Below are 18,581 nucleotides of genomic sequence, written 5' to 3'. Positions count from 1 at the left end.
AATTGGGTTGTGTACATTTTCTTACTGAACTTTTTTGTTAAATAATTGTAATAGTCAAAAATGCTTTCTCAGCTGTTCTCAAAATAGAATATTTGCTCTTATTCTGATTTTTTTCTATCATGACCTGTCCCTGGTCGGAAAAAAACAAAAAAAAGATAATAAGTAGTGAGGATGTGGAAAAAGCAAACAGTTGTGTCCTGATGGTGAGGATGTAAACTGGTATAGCCATTAAGAAAAACAGTACAAAGGTTTCTAAAAAAATGAGAACTGCCATAAGACCCAGCAATTCCACTTCTGGGTATATATCCAAAAAAAGAAAAGCAAACATGATGTCAAAGAGATACCTGCACTCCTGTGTTCATGTCAGGATTATTCACAATAACCAGACAGGGAAACAACCTAAGTGTCCATCAACAGATACGTGCTTAAAGAAGATGCAGTGTGTATGCGTAATGCACACATGCATACAAGCGGTCACACAGACCAAAAATGGGACAGTATTCACCCACGAGGAAGAAGGAAACCCTGCCATTTGTGACAACACAGATGGACCTAAAGGAAATAAGCCAGACAAAGACAAATACTGCATGGTGTCACATGTGGAAGCTGGGGGAAAAAAAAAACCTTAAAAGTCAAAAACTCAAAGAAACAGTAGATGTGGATGCCAAGGGGTTTGGGGGAGCAGGAAGAATAGAAGAATAGAGAGAAGCTAATAAAAGGATAAAAATTCTCTGCTCTTAAGATGAATAAGGACTGAAAAATCTGATGTACAACATGGTGACCATAGTTGATAACATTGTATTATACAGTTGAAATTTCCTTAGGGATTAGAACTTAAATATTCTCACCCATACATACAAAAACACAAAGTGATAGATGGGTTAACTGAATAGACATGGAGGAATCCTTTCACACTATGTGCCAAATCATTATGATGTACATTTCAAATACCTTACAATTTTGTCAACTATACTTCACCAGGGCTTCCCTGGTGGCTCAGATGGTAAAGAATTCACCTGCAATGCAGGAGACCTGGGGACGGCTACCCGCCTCAGTATTCTGGCTTGGAGAATTCCATGACAGAGAAGCCTGGCAGGCTACAGTCCATGGAATTGCAAAAAGACACAACTGAGCGAATTCACGAGGATATCTCAACAAAGCTGAAAAAAAAGGAAAAAATCCTCAGTATCTCCACTGTTGTGATCTTAAATAAAGGACATTTTAATTGAAGCCAATATTCTTTCTTATTTAAACCACTAAAAGTAAATCTTGCCCTCCATGTCAGAGGGTAGTAACAGGGAGCTGAACTTCTACCCCCACTAGATAATAACAAGACAGAATAACATGGGGGAAAGTGAGGCAAGTCATCACTCTACTTCCAGTCTCTGGTATGCTGAAGTTCAGGGGAAGCTGAGATTCCACCCTTACCCTACAACAAAAAAGTGGAGGGAGTCAGCCCTACGCTTTCTCTCCCCTTGTGTCAGTGACACTCAGTGGAACTGAGCATTGTTGTTTAGTTGCTAAGTCCAGCCTGACTCTTGCTTTTCCCAGGCAAGAATACTGAAATGGGTTGCCATTTCTTTCTCCAAGGGATCATCCGAACCCAACGCCTGTCTCCTGCATTGTAGGCACATTCTTTACCACTGAGCCACCAGTACATGCTGTTGTTGTCCAGTCGCTAAGTCGTGTCTGACTCTGTGACCATATGGACTGCAGCATGGCAGGATTCCCTGTCCTTCACTATCTCCCAGAGGTTGCTCAAACTTATGTCCATTGAGTTGGTGATGTCATCCAACCATCTAACCCTCTGTTGACCCCTTCTCCTCCTGCCCTCAATCTTTCCCAGCACCAGGATCTTTTCCAATGAGTCGGCAACAAATTTATGAGTTAGTATATCCCACTTTTGTATGGAAAGAGCAAGTGGGAACTGAAATTTCAGCTCATTCATTTGCAACATGGAGAAGGAGGTGGCAACCCACTCCAGTACTCTTGACTGGAACATCCCATGGACGAAGGAGCCTGGTCGACTATAGTCCATGGGGTCTCGAAGAGTCAGACACAACTGGGCTACTTCACTTTCACTTTTCACTTTCATGCATTGAAGAAGGAAATGGCAACCCACTCCAATACTCTTGCCTGGAGAATCCCAGGGACGGAGAAGCCTGGTGGGCTGCCGTCTATGGGGTCGCACAGAGTCGAACACAACTGAAGCGACTTAGCAGCAGCAGCAGCAGCATTTACAAGGCAGTTAAGAGTCAGCTTCTGCTGAAATGGTGACATTAGGGCCCAAGGACAAGCCAAAACCCATTTAGCTGTCACGTCGTTCCACAGGAAAACTGCTTGCTAAAAAGGATTAAATACAACCCTGAGTATCAGAATATAATACCCACAATATCACAAAACACTCAAAAATCAGTCAAACTAACAACCAGGATCATTCTAATTAAATGAGAAAAAACAACTGACATTATGTTCAAGAGAATCAGATCTTAGAAGGATGTGACAAAAAATTTAAAGAAATTAACCTACATACATGGGTACACAGTCGTGTCTGACTCTTTGTGACCTCATAGACTGTGGCCCACCAGGTTCCTCTGTCCAGGGAATTTCCCAGGCAAGAACATGGAGTGGCTTGCCATTTCCTACTCCAGGGGATCTTTCTGACCCCATAGATTGAACCCGAATTTCTTGCATCTCCTGCACTGGCAGGTGGATTCTTTACCACACAGCTCTCTGGAAGCCTATACAACAGCCAAACTAAAATAACTAAAAAACTTGATAAATTACCTCAATAATAAAGTGAAAATGACAGAGAAGAGAATCATTGAACTTCAGACCAAATCAATATAATATACCCAAAATAGATGAAAAAATATTTAATAGTCACAAGAATCTGTGGGACAATAAGAAAATGGCTAACATTCATACCACTACCATCCTAGGAGGAACAGTGGAACTCAAAAAGTATTTCAACAAATAATGACTAAAAAATCTCCCAAACTTGCCAAGATATAAACATACAGATTCAAAACCCTTAAGAATGGAATTAGAGGGATAAATCTAAAGGACTTACAGAATAAATCCAAAGAAATCCACACCAAGACCCATCATTGAGTTCTGAAAGCTTACAGACACAGAAAAACCTTGAAAGGAGCCCATGTAATTGTGTTACAAGGAACATCAATTCCAACAACAGTGGATTTCTCAATGAGGGACATAAGGAAGTGGAACAAAGTTATTCAAAGAAGAAAAAGAAAAAAATCAACAAGCCCTGTACTCAAAAAGAAATATCCTTCAGGCATGAAAGCCAATCAAAAAGATATTCTCACAAAGCAAACAAAAATTTGTCACTGGCAAATCTACCCTTAAATGAATGATTAAAGGAAGTTTGCTAAACAGAGAAGATGTGTTAATAGAATGAACTTCAATCTTCAGAAAAGAACACTAATGGCTAAGAATGAGGGTAAACAATTCGTTTCTTCATGGGCACCTTAAATCTTACGTGATGGCTGATGTAAAAATTATAACAATATCTCATAAGGTGCTATATATAGAGGAAATACTTAAAGATAATCCTAGTTTACAATAGGAAAGGGTAAAAGGATCTGAATAGAAGTTTCTATACTCAACTCCAAATAAAAAATCAGTATAGACTATAAGTTAAAAATGAATAATACAAGATCTAAAACAATCACTAAGAAACTATTCAGTTCAGTTCAGTCGCTCAGTCATGTCTGACTCTTTGCGACCCCATGAATCACAGCACGCCAGGCCTCCCTGTCCATCACCAACTCCCGGGGTTCACTCAAACTCACGTCCATTGAGTCAGTGATGCCATCCAGCCATCTCATCCTCTGTCATCCCCTTCTCCTCCTGCCCCCAATCCCTCCCAGCATCAGAGTCTTTTCCAATGAGTCAACTCGTTGCATGAGGTGGCCAAAGTACTGGAGTTTCAGCTTTAGCATCATTCCTTCCAAGGAAATCCCAGGGCTGATCTCCTTCAGAATGGACTGGTTGGATCTCCTTGCAGTCCAAGGGACTCTCAAGAGTCTTCTCCAACACCACAGTTCAAAAGCATCAATTCTTCAGTGCTCAGCTGAAGTGCTCACAGTCCAACTCTCACATCCATACATGACCACTGGAAAAACCATAGCCTTGACTAGACGGACCTTTGTTGGCAAAGTAATGTCTCCACTTTTGAATATGCTATCTAGGTTGGTCATAACTTTTCTTCCAAGGAGTAAGCGTCTTTTAATTTCATGGCTGCAGTCACCATCTGCAGTGATTTTGGAGCCCAAAAGAATAAAGTCTAACACTGTTTCCACTGTTTCCCCATCTATTTCCCATGAAGTGATGGGACCAGTTGCCATGATCTTCATTTTCTGAATGTTGAGTTTTAAGCCAACTTTTTCACTCTCCTCTTTCACCTTCATCAAGAGGCTCTTTAGCTCCTCTTCATTTTCTGCCATAAAGCTGGTGTCATCTGCATATCTGAGGTTATTGATATTTCTCCTGGCAATCTTGATTCCAGCTTGTGCTTCCTCCAGCCCAGTGTTTCTCATGATGTACTCTGCATATAAGTTAAATAAGCAGGGTGACAGTATACAGCCTTGACGTACTCCTTTTCCTATTTGGAACCAGTCTGTTGTTCCATGTCCAGTTCTAACTGTTGCTTCCTGACCTGCATACAAATTTCTCAAGAGGCAGCTCAGGTGGTCTGGTATTCCTATCTCTTTCAGAATTTCCCACAGTTTATTGTGATCCAACACAGTCAAAGGCTTTGGCATAGTAATAAACCAGAAATAGATGTTTTTCTGGAACTCTCTTGCTTTTTCCATGATCCAGCGGATGTTGGCAATTTGATCTCTGGTTCCTCTGCCTTTTCTAAAACCAGCTTGAACATCTGGAAGTTCACCATTCACGTATTGCTGAAGCCTGGCTTGGAGAATTTTGAGCATTACTTTACTAGCGTGTGAGATGAGTGCAATTGTGTGGTAGTTTGAGCATTCTTTGGCATTGCCTTTGTTTGGGATTGGAATGAAAACTGACCTTTTCCAGTCCTGTGGCCACTGCTGAGTTTTCCAAATTTGCTGGCATATTGAGTGCAGTACTTTCACAGCATCATCTTTCAGGATTTGAAATAGCTCAACTGGAATTCCATCACCTCCACTAGCTTTGTTCGTAGTGATGCTTTCTAAGGCCCACTTGACTTCACATTCCAGGATGTCTGGCTCTAGGTTATATATAAATTTATATATATTATATATTATATTTATATACAATTTATATATTTTTACATATATTTATTTATTTTACATATATATTATATATATAACTATATAAAAACACTATAAAGATGGAATCTTAGAACTTGCTGATAGTCCAGCAGCTAAGACTTGCTGTCCCAATGCAAGGGCCCAGGTCCATCCCTGGTGTGGGAACTAGATCGCACATGCTGCAACCAAAGATGCTACATGTCACAAGTAAGACCCAGTGCAGCCAAATAATAAATAAAAGTAAATATTAAGAAAAGATAGAATTTTTTAATATTTACATAACATACATGAAGGCAAGAAAATAAAAACAGAGGAATCAAACAGTAAGAGATTTAATACCTAGCATATTAATAACTGCCTTAAAATATAAATGGTCTAAATACACATACTAAAAGACAAAAGTTGGCAGAATGGATAAAATTAAAACATGCTCCAACAATACATTCTCTAAAAGAAACCCACTTCAAACAGAAGTGCCTTTTGTTTAAGGCAAGAAGACAGGAAAAGAAGATACATCATGAAGATACTGATTTTCTTAAAAAAAAAACAGAACAGGAACAATTTTTGAAAATGTAGTGGAAGGAGCTCTGCAGATGCCTTCATGGGAAAATAACCATAACTGGGGGATTTTTTATTTTAATAACCACTTGAAATTTCTGGCAATTGTCCTCAGACCATACAGTTTTTTAAAAAAAAAAGAAACAAACATTTAAGGAAAGTTACTAAATCTTGGTGGAAAAAACAGCAAGTCTGTGGCACTGAAGCTACAACCCACTCTCCACCTCCCCCAACTCCAGGAAGAGAGGACGAAAAAGACCTTTCCCACAGGCTCCAAGTCAAGGGGCAGGCCATCAGCATTTCTCATCCTGCACAGCTCTGGACTGCAGATGCTAAATTCAAGGAAGCGCAACCAAGAGATCAGAAATTCCCTTCCTCCACACAGCCCCAAAATATAAGACACAACTCTATCCTAGACACAGTAGGACAAAAATTCTCGGGCCAACTGGATCATTTGCTTGTAATGCACAGGTTGCATACCTAAGAGGAGGAAAGCCAGTAAGACAACTGTACTCCATCTAGTATCCTGCTCATACAAGAGGGAAGTCACCCCAAGAAGTGAGCCATTAGCCCCACCTACAGCTCTCCCAACAACACAAGAGACACTCTACACATGGACATCACCAGATGGTCAATACTGAATTGAAATTGATTATATGCTTTGTAGCCGAAGATGGAGAAACTCTATACAGTCAGGAAAATCAAGACCGGGAGCTGACTGTGGCTCAGATCATGAACTCCTTATTGCCAAATTCAGACTTAAGTTGAAGAAAGTGGGGAAAACCACTAGACCATTCAGGTATGACCTAAATCAAATCCCTAATGATTATACAGTGGAAGTGACAAACAGATTCAAGGGATTAGATCTGACAGAGTGCCTGAAGAGCTATGGATGGAGGATTTTAACATTGTACAGGAGGCAGTGATCAAGACCATCCCCAAGAAAAAAAAATGCAAAAAGGCAAAACGGTTGTCTGAGGAGGCCTTACAAATAGCTGAGAAAAGAAGAGAAGCGAAAGGCAGAGGAGAAAAAGAAAGCAATACCCATCTGAATGCAGAGTTCCAAAGACTAGCAAGGAGAGATAAGAAAGCCTTCCTAATGATCAATGCAAAAAAGTAGAGGAAAACAATAGAATGGGAAAGATTAGAGAACTCGTCAAGAAAATTAGAGATACCAAGGGAACATTTCATGCAAAGACAGGCACAATGAAAGACAGAAACAGTATGGACCTAACAGAATCAGAAGATATTTAGAGGTGGCAAGAATACAGAGAAGAACTATACCAAAAAGATCTTAATGACCCATATAACCACGATGGTGTGATCACTCACCTAGATCCAGACATCCTGCTTATTGTCACCCTACTTATTTAACTTATATGTGGAGTACATCACATGAAATGCTGGGCTGCATGAAGCACAAGCTGGAATCAAGATTGCTGGGAGAAATATCAATAACCTCAGATATGCAAATGACACCACCCTTATGGCAGAAAGCAAAGAGGAACTGAAGAGCCTCTTGAAAGTGAAAAAGGAGAGTGAAAAGGCTGGCTTAAAACTCAACATTCAAAAAACAAAGATCAAGGCATCCAGTCCCATAACTTCAAAGCAAATAGATGGGGAAACAATGAAAATAATAACAGACTTTATTTTCTTGGACTCCAGAAATCACTGGAGATGGTGACTGCAGCCATGAAATTAAAAGACGCTTGCTCCTTGGAAGAATGCTATGATTAACCTAGACAGCATATTAAAAGGCAGAGACATTACTTTGCTGACAAAGGTCAGTCTAGTCAAAGCTATGGTTTTTCCATATGGATGTGAGAGTTGGACCAGAAAGAAAGCTGAGCACCGAAGAATTGATGCTTTTGAACTGTGGTGTTGGAGAAGACTCTTGAGAGCCCCTTGGACTGCAAGGAGATCACAACAGTCAATCCTAAAGGAAATCAGTCCTGAACAGTCATTGGAAGGACTGAATCTGAAGCTGTAACTCCAATACTTTGGCCACCTGATACAAAGAGCCAATTCACTGGAAAAGACCCTGATGCTGGAAAAGATTGAAGGCAGGAGGAGAAGGGGACGACAGAGGATGAGATGGTTGGATGGCATCACCAACTCGATGGACATGAATGAGTAAACTCCGGGAGTTGGTGATGGACAGGGAGGCCTGGCGTGCTGCAGTCCATGGCGTTGAAATGAGTAAGAAACGACTGAGGGACTGAACTGACTGACAGCTCCAGACAGTGGCTCAGAGAATTTACCCAAGGGAAGAGGTAGACTGTAAGAACAGAGAGCTCTGAAGTACTTTCCAAAACAACTGACTTTACATGGAACAGAATATGCAAAAGTTCAAAACTAAGAGCACTACCTGAAACAGAAATTTTCATGGTAAACAAGAGGAAGGTGATACCTTGGCAAGAACAATAAGCTAAACTACAAGTCAACTGTTTATCAGAGACCCAAGGAACCTAAAAAGGAACCCACCTGGGATCATGACAAATCTCAAAGACAATCTCAAAAACTACCTTGGAACAAGGTCTGAATTACATTACAAAAGACTGTGGAAAAAGTTATATCCCAAGGCATAGCCTGATATATCAAAAGAGGTGAAAGTGAAAGTGAAGTCGTGTCCAACTCTGCGACCCCATGGGCTGTAGCCTACCAGGCTCCTCTGTCCAAGGGATTTTCCAGGCAATAGTTCTGGAGTGGACTGCCATTTCCTTCTCCAGGGGATCTTCCCAACCCAGAGATCGAACCCGGGTCTCCCACATTGCAGACAGACGCTTTATCATCTGAGCCACCAGGGAAGTCATCAAAAGAGGTAGATATCATAACAGATCAAAAATATAAACAGAACCCACATAAAATCATGATATGCCAGGATGACTACATATGTCCAAGATTAAGCCCTCTGTTAAAGAAATATCAGAGGCTTCATATTGTTCAGTCACTAAGTTGTATCCAACTCTGCAACCTCATGGACTGCAGCATGCCAGGCTCCTCCGTCTTCTAGCTCCCAGGGTTTGTTCAAATTCTTGCCCACTGAGTTGGAGATGCTATCTAACCATCTTATCCTCTGTTGCCCCTTCTCCCCTTGCCCTCAATCCTTCCCAGCATCAGGGTCTTTTCTAACGAGTTAGCTCTTCAGGTGGCTGTGGAATTAGAGCTTCAGCAACAGTCTTCCAAAGAATATTCAGAGCTGATTTCCTTTAGGATTGCCTAGTTTGATCTCACAGCAGTCCAAGGGACTCTCAAGAGTCTTCTCCAGCATCACAATTCAAAAGCATCAATTCTTGGGCACTCATTCTTCTTTGTGGCCCAACTATCACAAACATACATGACTAATGGAAAAAACCATACAGCTTCTACTATATGGATCTTTGTCAGCAAAGTGATGTTTCTGCTTTTTAATATGCTGTGTAGGTTTGTCACAGCTTTCCTTCCAAGGAGCAAGTGTCTTTAATTTCATGGCTGCAGTCACTGTCCACAGTGATTTAGGAGCCCATGAAAATAAAATCTGTCACTGTTTCCACTTTTTCCCCATCTATTTGCCATGAAGTGATGGGACCAGATGCCATGGTCTTAGTTTTTCTAACGAGTTTCATGGAGAAGGCAATGGCAACCTAATCCAGTACTCTTGCCTGGAAAATCCCATGGACAGAGGAGCCTGGCAGGCTGCAGTCCACAGGGTCACTAAGAGTCGGACACGACTGAGTGACTTCACTTTCACTTTTCACTTGCATGCGTTGGAGAAGGAAATGGCAACCCACTCCAGTGTTCTTGCCTGGAGAATCCCAAGGACGGAGAAGCCTGGTGGGCTGCCATCTATGGGGTCGCACAGAGTCAGACACGATTGAAGCAACTTAGCAGCAGCAAGTTTCAAGTCAGCTTTTTCACTTTCCTCCTTCACCCTCATCAAGAGGCTCAATAGTTCCTCTTCACTTTCTGCCATTAGAGTGATATCATCTGCACATGTGAGGTTGTTGATATTTCTCCTGGCAATCTTAATTTCAGTTTATCTTTCATCCAGCATGGTATTTTGCATGAGGTACCATGTATAAAAGTTAAATAGGTTAACAATCTACAGCCTTGACGTACTCCTTTCCCAATTTACAACCAGTCAGTTGTTTCAAGTCTGGTTCTAACTGTTGCTTCTTGACCCACATACAGGTTTCTCAGGAGACAAGTAAGGAGGTCTGGTATTCTCATCTCTTTTAAGAATTTTCCAGTTTGTTGTGATCCACACAGTCAAAGGCTTTAGCAGAGTTAATGAAACAGAAGTAGATGTTTTTCTGGAATTCCCTTGCTTTCTCCATGATCCAACAAATGTTGGCAATTTGATCTCTGGTTCCTCTGCCTCTTCAAAACCCAACTTGTACATCTGAAAGTTCTCAGTTCACATACTGCTGAAGCCTAACTTGAAGGATTTTTGGCATAACCTTGCTTTGTGAAATGAGTGCAATTGTAGAGTAGTTTAAACTTTCTTTGGCATTGCCCTTCTTTGGGATTGGAATGAAAACTGACCTTTTCCAGTCCTGTAGCCACTGCTGAGTTTTCCAAATTTGCTGACACACTGAGTGCAGCACTTTAACAGCATCATCTTGTACAATTTTAAATAGCTCAACTGGAATTCTGTCACCTCCACTAGCCTTGGTCACCTCTACTAGTTTTGTTCATAGTAATGCTTCCTATGACCCACTTGATTTCACACTCCAGGATATCTAGCTCTAGGTGAAAGAGGACACCATCTTGGTTATCCAAGTCACTAAGACCTTTTTTGTATAGTTCTGTGTTTTCTTGCCACCTCTTCTTAAACTCTTTTGCTTCTGTTAGGTCCTTACTGTTCTGTCCTTTATTGTGCCCATCCTTCCATGAAATGTTCCCGTGATAAGTCCAGTTCTTTTGAAGTGGAATATAAACTTGACTTCGTTAAAATGATCCAGTCAAGTCACTAAAACAAACAATTGGCAGTCCTGGGGGTTGGGGCGATAAGCATTACAAAAGAAGGCAGAAATGAAAAAATGAAAGAACAAAGGTTATGTGATATATAAAGAAAAGAAAAAGCAAAATGGCAGACACAAGTCCAACTATATCAACAGTAACATTAAGTGTAAATAGTATAAACAAGCCAACCAAAAGACAGCAATTGTTAGGCTGGATTAAAAATAAAACCAAAAATAAGACCCAACTACATACTGTCTACAAAAGATACAATTTATATTCAAATACACAAATAGATTCAAAGAGTCAGACAGGACTAAGCAATGGAACAACAATGGAAGGTAAGAAAAGATATCATACAAACAGCAACAGTAAGATAATGGCTATACTAATTAAAGTACTTCCTAGTCCCCAGAATATAATGAAGAATGAAAGACTAATGTATAAAACTCAATTGTATTTTTATGCAGTAAATAATGAATATGAAGTAATAGACAACTCAAAAAAATGAAATTAAGAAGACATTTTCATTTATAATAGCATTAGAAAGAATACAATACAGTTGACCCTGAACAGCATGGGTTTGAACGGCACAGGTATACCTATACATCGATAGTTTCCAATAGTAAATACTACAGTGGGCTTCCCTGGTGGTTCAGATGGTAGAGAGTCTACCTGAAGTGCGGGAGTCCCAGATTCAATCCCTAGGTTGGGAAGATCCCCTGGAGAAGGAAATGGCAACCCACTCCAGTATTCTTGCCGGAAAATCCCACGGATGGAGAAGCCTGGCAGCCTACAGTCCATAGGGTTGCAAAGAGTAGGACACAACTGAGCAACTTCACTTTTTAATATTACAGTATCACACAATTCATGGCTGGTTTTATCTGTGGATGCAGAATCATAGGTATGGAAGAACCAAATTGTATATACAGAGAAATGACTGTAAATTATACACAGATTTTTGCTTTGCCTGCTCAGAAGGTTGGCATTCCAACCACGACAATGTTCAAGGGCAAACTACTTAGAAATAAATTTCTTAACATGTAAAACCTATATTCCGAAACCCGTAAAATACTGTTGAAAGAAATTAGAGAATTCCTAAATACAGGCATACCTTGGAGATACTGTGGGTTTGGTTCCAGACCATCACAATAAATTGAGTTTCACAATAAAGCAAGTCACACAAATTTTTTGGTTTCCCAGTACATGTAAGTTACACTTATAAAATACTGTAGTCTGGTAAGTGTGCAACAGCATTGTGTACAAAAATATATATATGCTGCTGTTAAGTCGCTTCAGTCGTGTCCAACTCTGTGCGACCCCACAGACGGCAGCCCACCAGGCTCCCCCGTCCCTGGGATTCTCCAGGCAAGAACACTGGAGTGGGCTGTCATTTCCTTCTCCAATGCATGAAAGTGAAGTTGCTCAGTCGTGTCCGACTCTTAGCGACCCCAAGGACTGCAGCCTACCAGGCTCCTCCACCCATGGGATTTTCCAGGTAAGAGTACTGGAGTCGGTTGCCATTGCCTTCTCCAATATATATACACATACCTTAACTTAAAACTACTTTACAATTAAAAAATGTTAATCATCATCTGAGGCTTCAACAAGATGTAATCTTTTTGCTGATGGAGGGTTTGAAATATTGCAAGAGTTACCAAAATGTGACAGATACATGTAGTGAGCAAATGCTGTTCGAAAAATGGCGCTGATTTGCTTGATGCAGTTACCATAAAACTTGCATTTGTGAAAAACACAGCACCTGCAAAGCACAACAAAGCAAGGTATGCCTATAAATGTAAAGATATCCTAAGTTCATGAATCATGTTAAGATGGCAATACTCCTGAGAACTGGCTTACAAATTCAACATAATTTCTATCAAATTCCCAGCTGGCTTTTTTGTAGACATCAACAGGCCAACACTAAAACTCACATAGAAAATCAAGGGACCTATAATAGAATAACTAAAATAATCTCAAAAAAGAACAAAGATGGAGACTTACTACCAACTTTAAATCTTACTACAAAACTATAATAAGCAAGACAATTTGGTACAGGCATAAGGATGCACATAAACAGTCACTGCCCAGTATTCATGGGGGCATGGTTCCAGGATCCCTGTAGATAGCAAAATCCTTACATAAAATGAAACAATATTTATATATAACTTACATACAACCTTCTATAACTTTTTTTCTTCTATACACTTTAAAATCATCTTTAGATTACATATAATACCTAACACGACGTAAATGCTATGTAAATAGTTGCCAGGGTGGCTCTGCTCTTTATAACTCTGAAAATTTTTTTCTGAGTATTTTCTGTCTGTAGTTGGTTGAATCCACAGATGTGAAACCCCAAGATGTGGTTACCGGCTAAAATGTCAAAGACAGATAATATCAAGTATTAGTAAGAATACAAAGCAATTAAAAATCTCAAACACTACTGGTAGAAGTATAACTTGATACAACCATTTAAGAAAACTATTTGGCATTATCTAGCAAAGCTGAACTCACGCGCAACTTATCGGCAAGTCCACTCTAAAATAAGGATGTAAACAACAGAATGTGTGCATATTTTCCCCAAGAGACATGTTAAATAAACATATTCATAATAGTAAAACACACTATAAACAACTCAAATGTCCACCAATACATGAATGGATAAATTTTAGTACATTAATACAATGAATGCTGTGGAGACAATGAACAAACTACAATCAAAAGCAATGTGAATAATCTCATAATGCTGAACAAAAGCAGTCAGTCACAAACCAGTACATATTGTATGGTTCCGTTTAAATAAAACTTGGGGGTTCCCCTGGTGACTCAGTGGTAAAGAATCTGTCTGCCAAAGCAGGAAAGACAGGTTCGATCCCTGGCGCAGGAGGATCCCACAGGCTGAGGAGCAACTAGGCCTACTACTACTACTACTCCACAACTACTGAGTCTGTACTCTGGAAACCAGGAGCTGCAACTGCTGAGCTCATGTGCCATAACTGCTGAAGCCCTGCAGTCCACGCTCTGTAACAAGACAAGCCCTTGCACTACAAGTAGAAAACAGCCCCTCCAGCAATGAAGACCCAGCACAGCCAAATAAATAAATAAATAAAAATTTAAAACAGGCATATTAACCTATGTTGTCAGAAGCCAGGTTCACAGGTTGTATATAATAACTGGAAGGAGACTCAAAGAGTACAGGCCTATAGGGTAATAACGTACTTTCTCATTCTGGTTGTTGAATTTACAAGTGTGTTTACTTTATGCATACTGACTAAACTACATGCTTTAGATCTTTACACCTTTATATATATTTCAATAGAACATTTACTTAAAAACTACATATCATTAAAAATAAACCAATTATTTTAGTCCCCATCACAAACTACTCTATAAGCAAAACTGATTACTACTTGACAATGCTCTCTACTAAAAGACAAAGTTTTCAAACAACTTTTCAACATGAGATTGCCTTTTTCCCAAGTTTCATCATGCCACATTAAATGACCCATTGGACTCAACAGTAGATCAAACAGACATCAAATGTGCCACTGTAATTAAAATTAATTTCATGCTGTTCAGAATTTGGCAGTAGACCTGTGAATTGCTCGAGTGTAATATACTGCTACTACACATCAGCTGAGAACCCATTCATCTAACTCCCTTTTTAACATGTAAAATCTTGAGTGTTTTCAGAAGTAGGAAGAACAGATAGGTAAATTTCAGATGTATATTACAACATGGCTTGGTACAGAATTAGTGAAGTTCTGAAGGCATCTATACCACCAGTTAGACTTCTGTGAACTTGCTAATCAACTGAACTTGCATTTCAATCAATCTACCAATTTGACTAGACAATTCATACTTTGAAATTTTTCTCGCATTTTCTTATCTAACTAAACAGTAAAAATAATACTAATCATTCTAATAATGCTTAATTCTTATTAAAATATTACAATATCACTTACTGAGACACTCTAAAAGAAAAAGTTTACATAAGTGGTTAAGCTTTTAAAACTATGATATCAAACTACTTATAAATTGTTAATATGTCCAACTCAAATAAAAGTGACTAATCAGATTCTGAATAAGGGCAAAGGGAGAAAACTGATAATCAGGTATTATCTGGCCAGGAAGGAGTATTTTTTAAGTCTAAATTTTACTGCTTTTAGGTAAGGCAACCTTTGATACTCCATAAGTCTTACACTTGTTACCTGCCTGGCCTCTAAAGGCACCTATTCGAAGCTGGTCTATTAACCTCCATATGGGAGAGCCACAGTTAGGTAAAATTTTATCTTTCTACCTCAGTGGGTTTGTTTATTTAAAAAAAAAATTGAGAATATTATTTGAGAGATTTCTTATAAGCAAATAACATGAAAAAATTTAACCTGAAGCTGATGTTATTTTACAGATAAGGTACATGAAGTTTAGTCAGATTCAAATAAACTTACCCATATCTAATTCTATCCTGCTGTTACTAATTCAGATATCCTACCTTCAAACCATATGACAAAATAGGGGCTAGAAAACAGAGAAAGAGAAAACTGGATCAATATTAAGATAGCCTGGATTACAGTCAAAAGCATTAAGAGCCAAAGTCAGTCATCTCATACACATGAGAAGGGAGATCATCACCCCCAATCAACAAAAGTGAAAGCTGTGAATTTTAGCCATGATTAATGTCTACTTCTGAACTATATTTGAAAGTTTAAAAATTTTGGTTTCGTTATTTTAAGAAATTCTGCCATGATGAAATATTTCATTCTAAAGTTTCTAATTCTCTGCCCATTGCTTTCCTAGGAATTGGGAATATCGTGTCCAGTACTTAAGTTTGGTATTATACACATATGTTGTACTCTTTTAGCAGAGCTATAGTAAAAATGCATAATAAATACCTTGCCATCTAATTCAAAACAAAATAACCCACATTCCCTTAAAAGTCCCTTAAAGTGTGTCCCTTAAAAGTGTGACATTTGAAATCCACTTTTTTCTTGTTTGAAAAGACAGGTATGCATGGATAAATGAAACTTTTGCAAATATCATGCTACACTTACACATGTGCCTATCAAGTTATAACTGCATCACTGCAATTTGTAGTACACCAAAAAGCAGCACAAAGTAATGAAAACCACAACCAACCTGTCACAACTACTCATTCTGCCACTGCAGCATGAAAGCAGTCATACGCATTAACAAATGGGCATAACTGTACTCCAAAAGTGTAACTCACAAAGACATAAAATTTTCACATCACAAAATATTCTTTTGATTTTTGTTCAATGATTTAAAAATATAAAAAATCACAAGTCGTTAAATACCAGCCAGCAGTCTAGATGTGGTCCATGGGTAGTGTTTTGTCAATCCTTTATCTACAGTAAGATTAAATAATTAATAAGCACTGAACTTCCAATCAGAATTTTATTGCCTCACTCAAATATTGAGTGGCCCAAAAAGTCCGTTTGTTTTTTTTCTGTAAGATGGTTCTGGGAGCATGCTTAGTTGTCTTTAATTTCATTTAAAATAATTTTGTCAGATTGTGTCGCGACAGCTGTCTTATTAATGTGCATTAAAAAAAGCTTATTAAAATGGTGAATTTTTGTGTAGCCATTTTAATATTGAAAACGGAAGATAAAAGCAACATTTTCAGCATATAATGCTTTACTATTTCAAGAAAAGTAAAAACACAACTGAAGTGTAAGAAAGGATTTGTGCAGTGTATGGAGAAGGTACTATGAGAATTGAATGTGTCAAAGTAGTTTATAAAGTTTTGTGCTGGAGATTTCTTGCTGGACCACGCTCCATGGTCAGGTATACCAGTTGAAGTTGACAGAGATTAAATCAAGACATTAACTGAGAACAATCAACATTATACCACACAGGAGCTAACCAACATACTCAAAATAGCCAAATCAAGCACTGAAAAATCATCTGTACCAGCTTGGTTATGTTAAATTGTTTTGATGCTAGGATTCCACGTAAGTTAAGTGAAAAAAAAAAAAACCTTCTTGACCGTATTTCCACATGCAATTGTCTGCTTAAAGGTAATAAAAATGTTCCATTTTTAAAACCAATTGTGATAGGTGATGACAAGTGGATACTGTACGACAATGTGCAATGGAAGAGACTGTGGGACAAATGAAACAAGCTACCACCAACCACAACAAAGCTGCTCTTCATCCAAAGAAGGTGATTATGTGTATATGGTGGGATTGGAAAACAGTTCTCTATGATGAACTCCTTCTGAAAAGCCAAACAATTAATTCCAACTGGTACTGCTCCTATTTAGACCAACTCAAGGCAGCACGTAACAAAAGGCATCCATCCAGAATTAGTTAACAGAAAACACATACTCTTTCATCAGAATAATGCAAGACCACATGCTTCTTTGATGACCAGGCAAAAACTGTTACAGCTTGACTGGGAAGTTCTGATTCATCTGCTGTATTTACCAGACACTGCACCATCAGATGTCCATTTATTTTGGTCTTTACAAAATTCTCTTAATGGAAAAAATTTCAATTCTCTGGAAGACTGTAAAAGGTACCTGGAACAGTTCTTTGCTCAGAAAGATAAAAGTTTTGGGAAGATGGAATTATGAAGTTGCCTGAAAAATACAATGTAGTGGAGCAAAACGGGGAATATGCTGTTCAATGAAGTTCTTGGTAAAAATGAAAAATATGTCTTAAATTTTTACTTTAAAAAACTAAAGGAACTTTTTGGCCAACCCAGTAGAAGAGAACCAAGGACTATTCACTGTATGAGGAAGCCCCTCTGAGACAAAAAGAGATCAATATAAAAAGGAAAAAAGAAGATTAAAAATAAAGTCAAGGAAAGCTTTCAAAATGTCAACTGAGTAACCAGTGGTTAAGACTCAATGCTTTTACTGTGCAGAGCCTGGGTTCAATTCCTGGTTGGAAAACTAAGATTCCACAACCTATGGAGAGTGGCCAAAAAAAAAAGGAGAAGGAAAGCGGTAGGTGACGGCATGAACCCAGTAATGCAAACATTCAAATAGTAACAGCTCCAAAAAAAGTGAGGGGAGGGGAGCTTTAAGGGGAAATGCATGGACAGAGTCCTTACAAAAAACTTTTTTTGAGTTTAAACCTATTTTCACTATAAATGAATAGTACAAAACAGGGAAAGCACAGTGAACTTTTAAAATCAATGAAAGGAAAAAAAGAGACACATCACTGTATTTCAGAAAAAGATGAAGAAATACTGAAAAGTGCCAAGAGGAAATAAATAAAACGAAATCTAACTGGGGTCATACAAAGGAGCAAAATCAAACTAGCATCAGCAACACTGTCTACTTGAAAATACTGGAAGAGACAACTTAAAATTCTGAGGAAAAAAATTTAACCTAGAATTCTGTATCAAAGCTATCACTGAAATAGAAGAATAAAGAGAACTTGAAAATGCAAAGGCTCAGAAACTTTATTCTTATTCTTTCTTGGGATGTACAAACAAGGGAGTAAACAAAGAATAGGGAAGCCTACGTAATGAGAACCAAGCCTCTGCATAAGGGAGGCCTGAAGCATCACATCCTCAGAAGAGCACCTAACAAATAATCAAGAGTCAAACTTCAAATCAGACCAACGGCACAGGGAAAAACTGCCACTCTCTGACTTCAGAGTGAGGGAATACGTTTTCTTCTGAGAAGTTCCAAATACAAGTCAGCCTATAAAAACTCTAAATCAACATTTGCAGGTTCTAAGAAACACCAAACTAAAAATTCACTTCAGTGACTTTTCAATGGTGGCACCAGACAGAAGCAAAGGCCCTTTTTTACTGTTTGGAGACTTGCTA

The 18,581-nt window shown here is 38.7% G+C and overlaps 1 protein-coding gene across 4 annotated transcripts in view; it reads right to left on the bottom strand.

Annotated features, from left to right (window-relative positions):
* TRIM33 (tripartite motif containing 33) overlaps positions 1 to 18,581 on the bottom strand; it is a 149,568-nt gene that overhangs the window by 114,482 nt on the left and 16,505 nt on the right. The window lies entirely within an intron of this gene.

The sequence above is a fragment of the Bos mutus genome, chromosome 3 (genome assembly GCF_027580195.1).
Source record: "Bos mutus isolate GX-2022 chromosome 3, NWIPB_WYAK_1.1, whole genome shotgun sequence".
Classification (NCBI taxonomy): Eukaryota; Metazoa; Chordata; class Mammalia; order Artiodactyla; family Bovidae; genus Bos; species Bos mutus.
The sequence above is the reverse complement of the archived record's forward strand: the minus strand, read 5'-3'. Positions and strand labels throughout refer to the sequence as shown.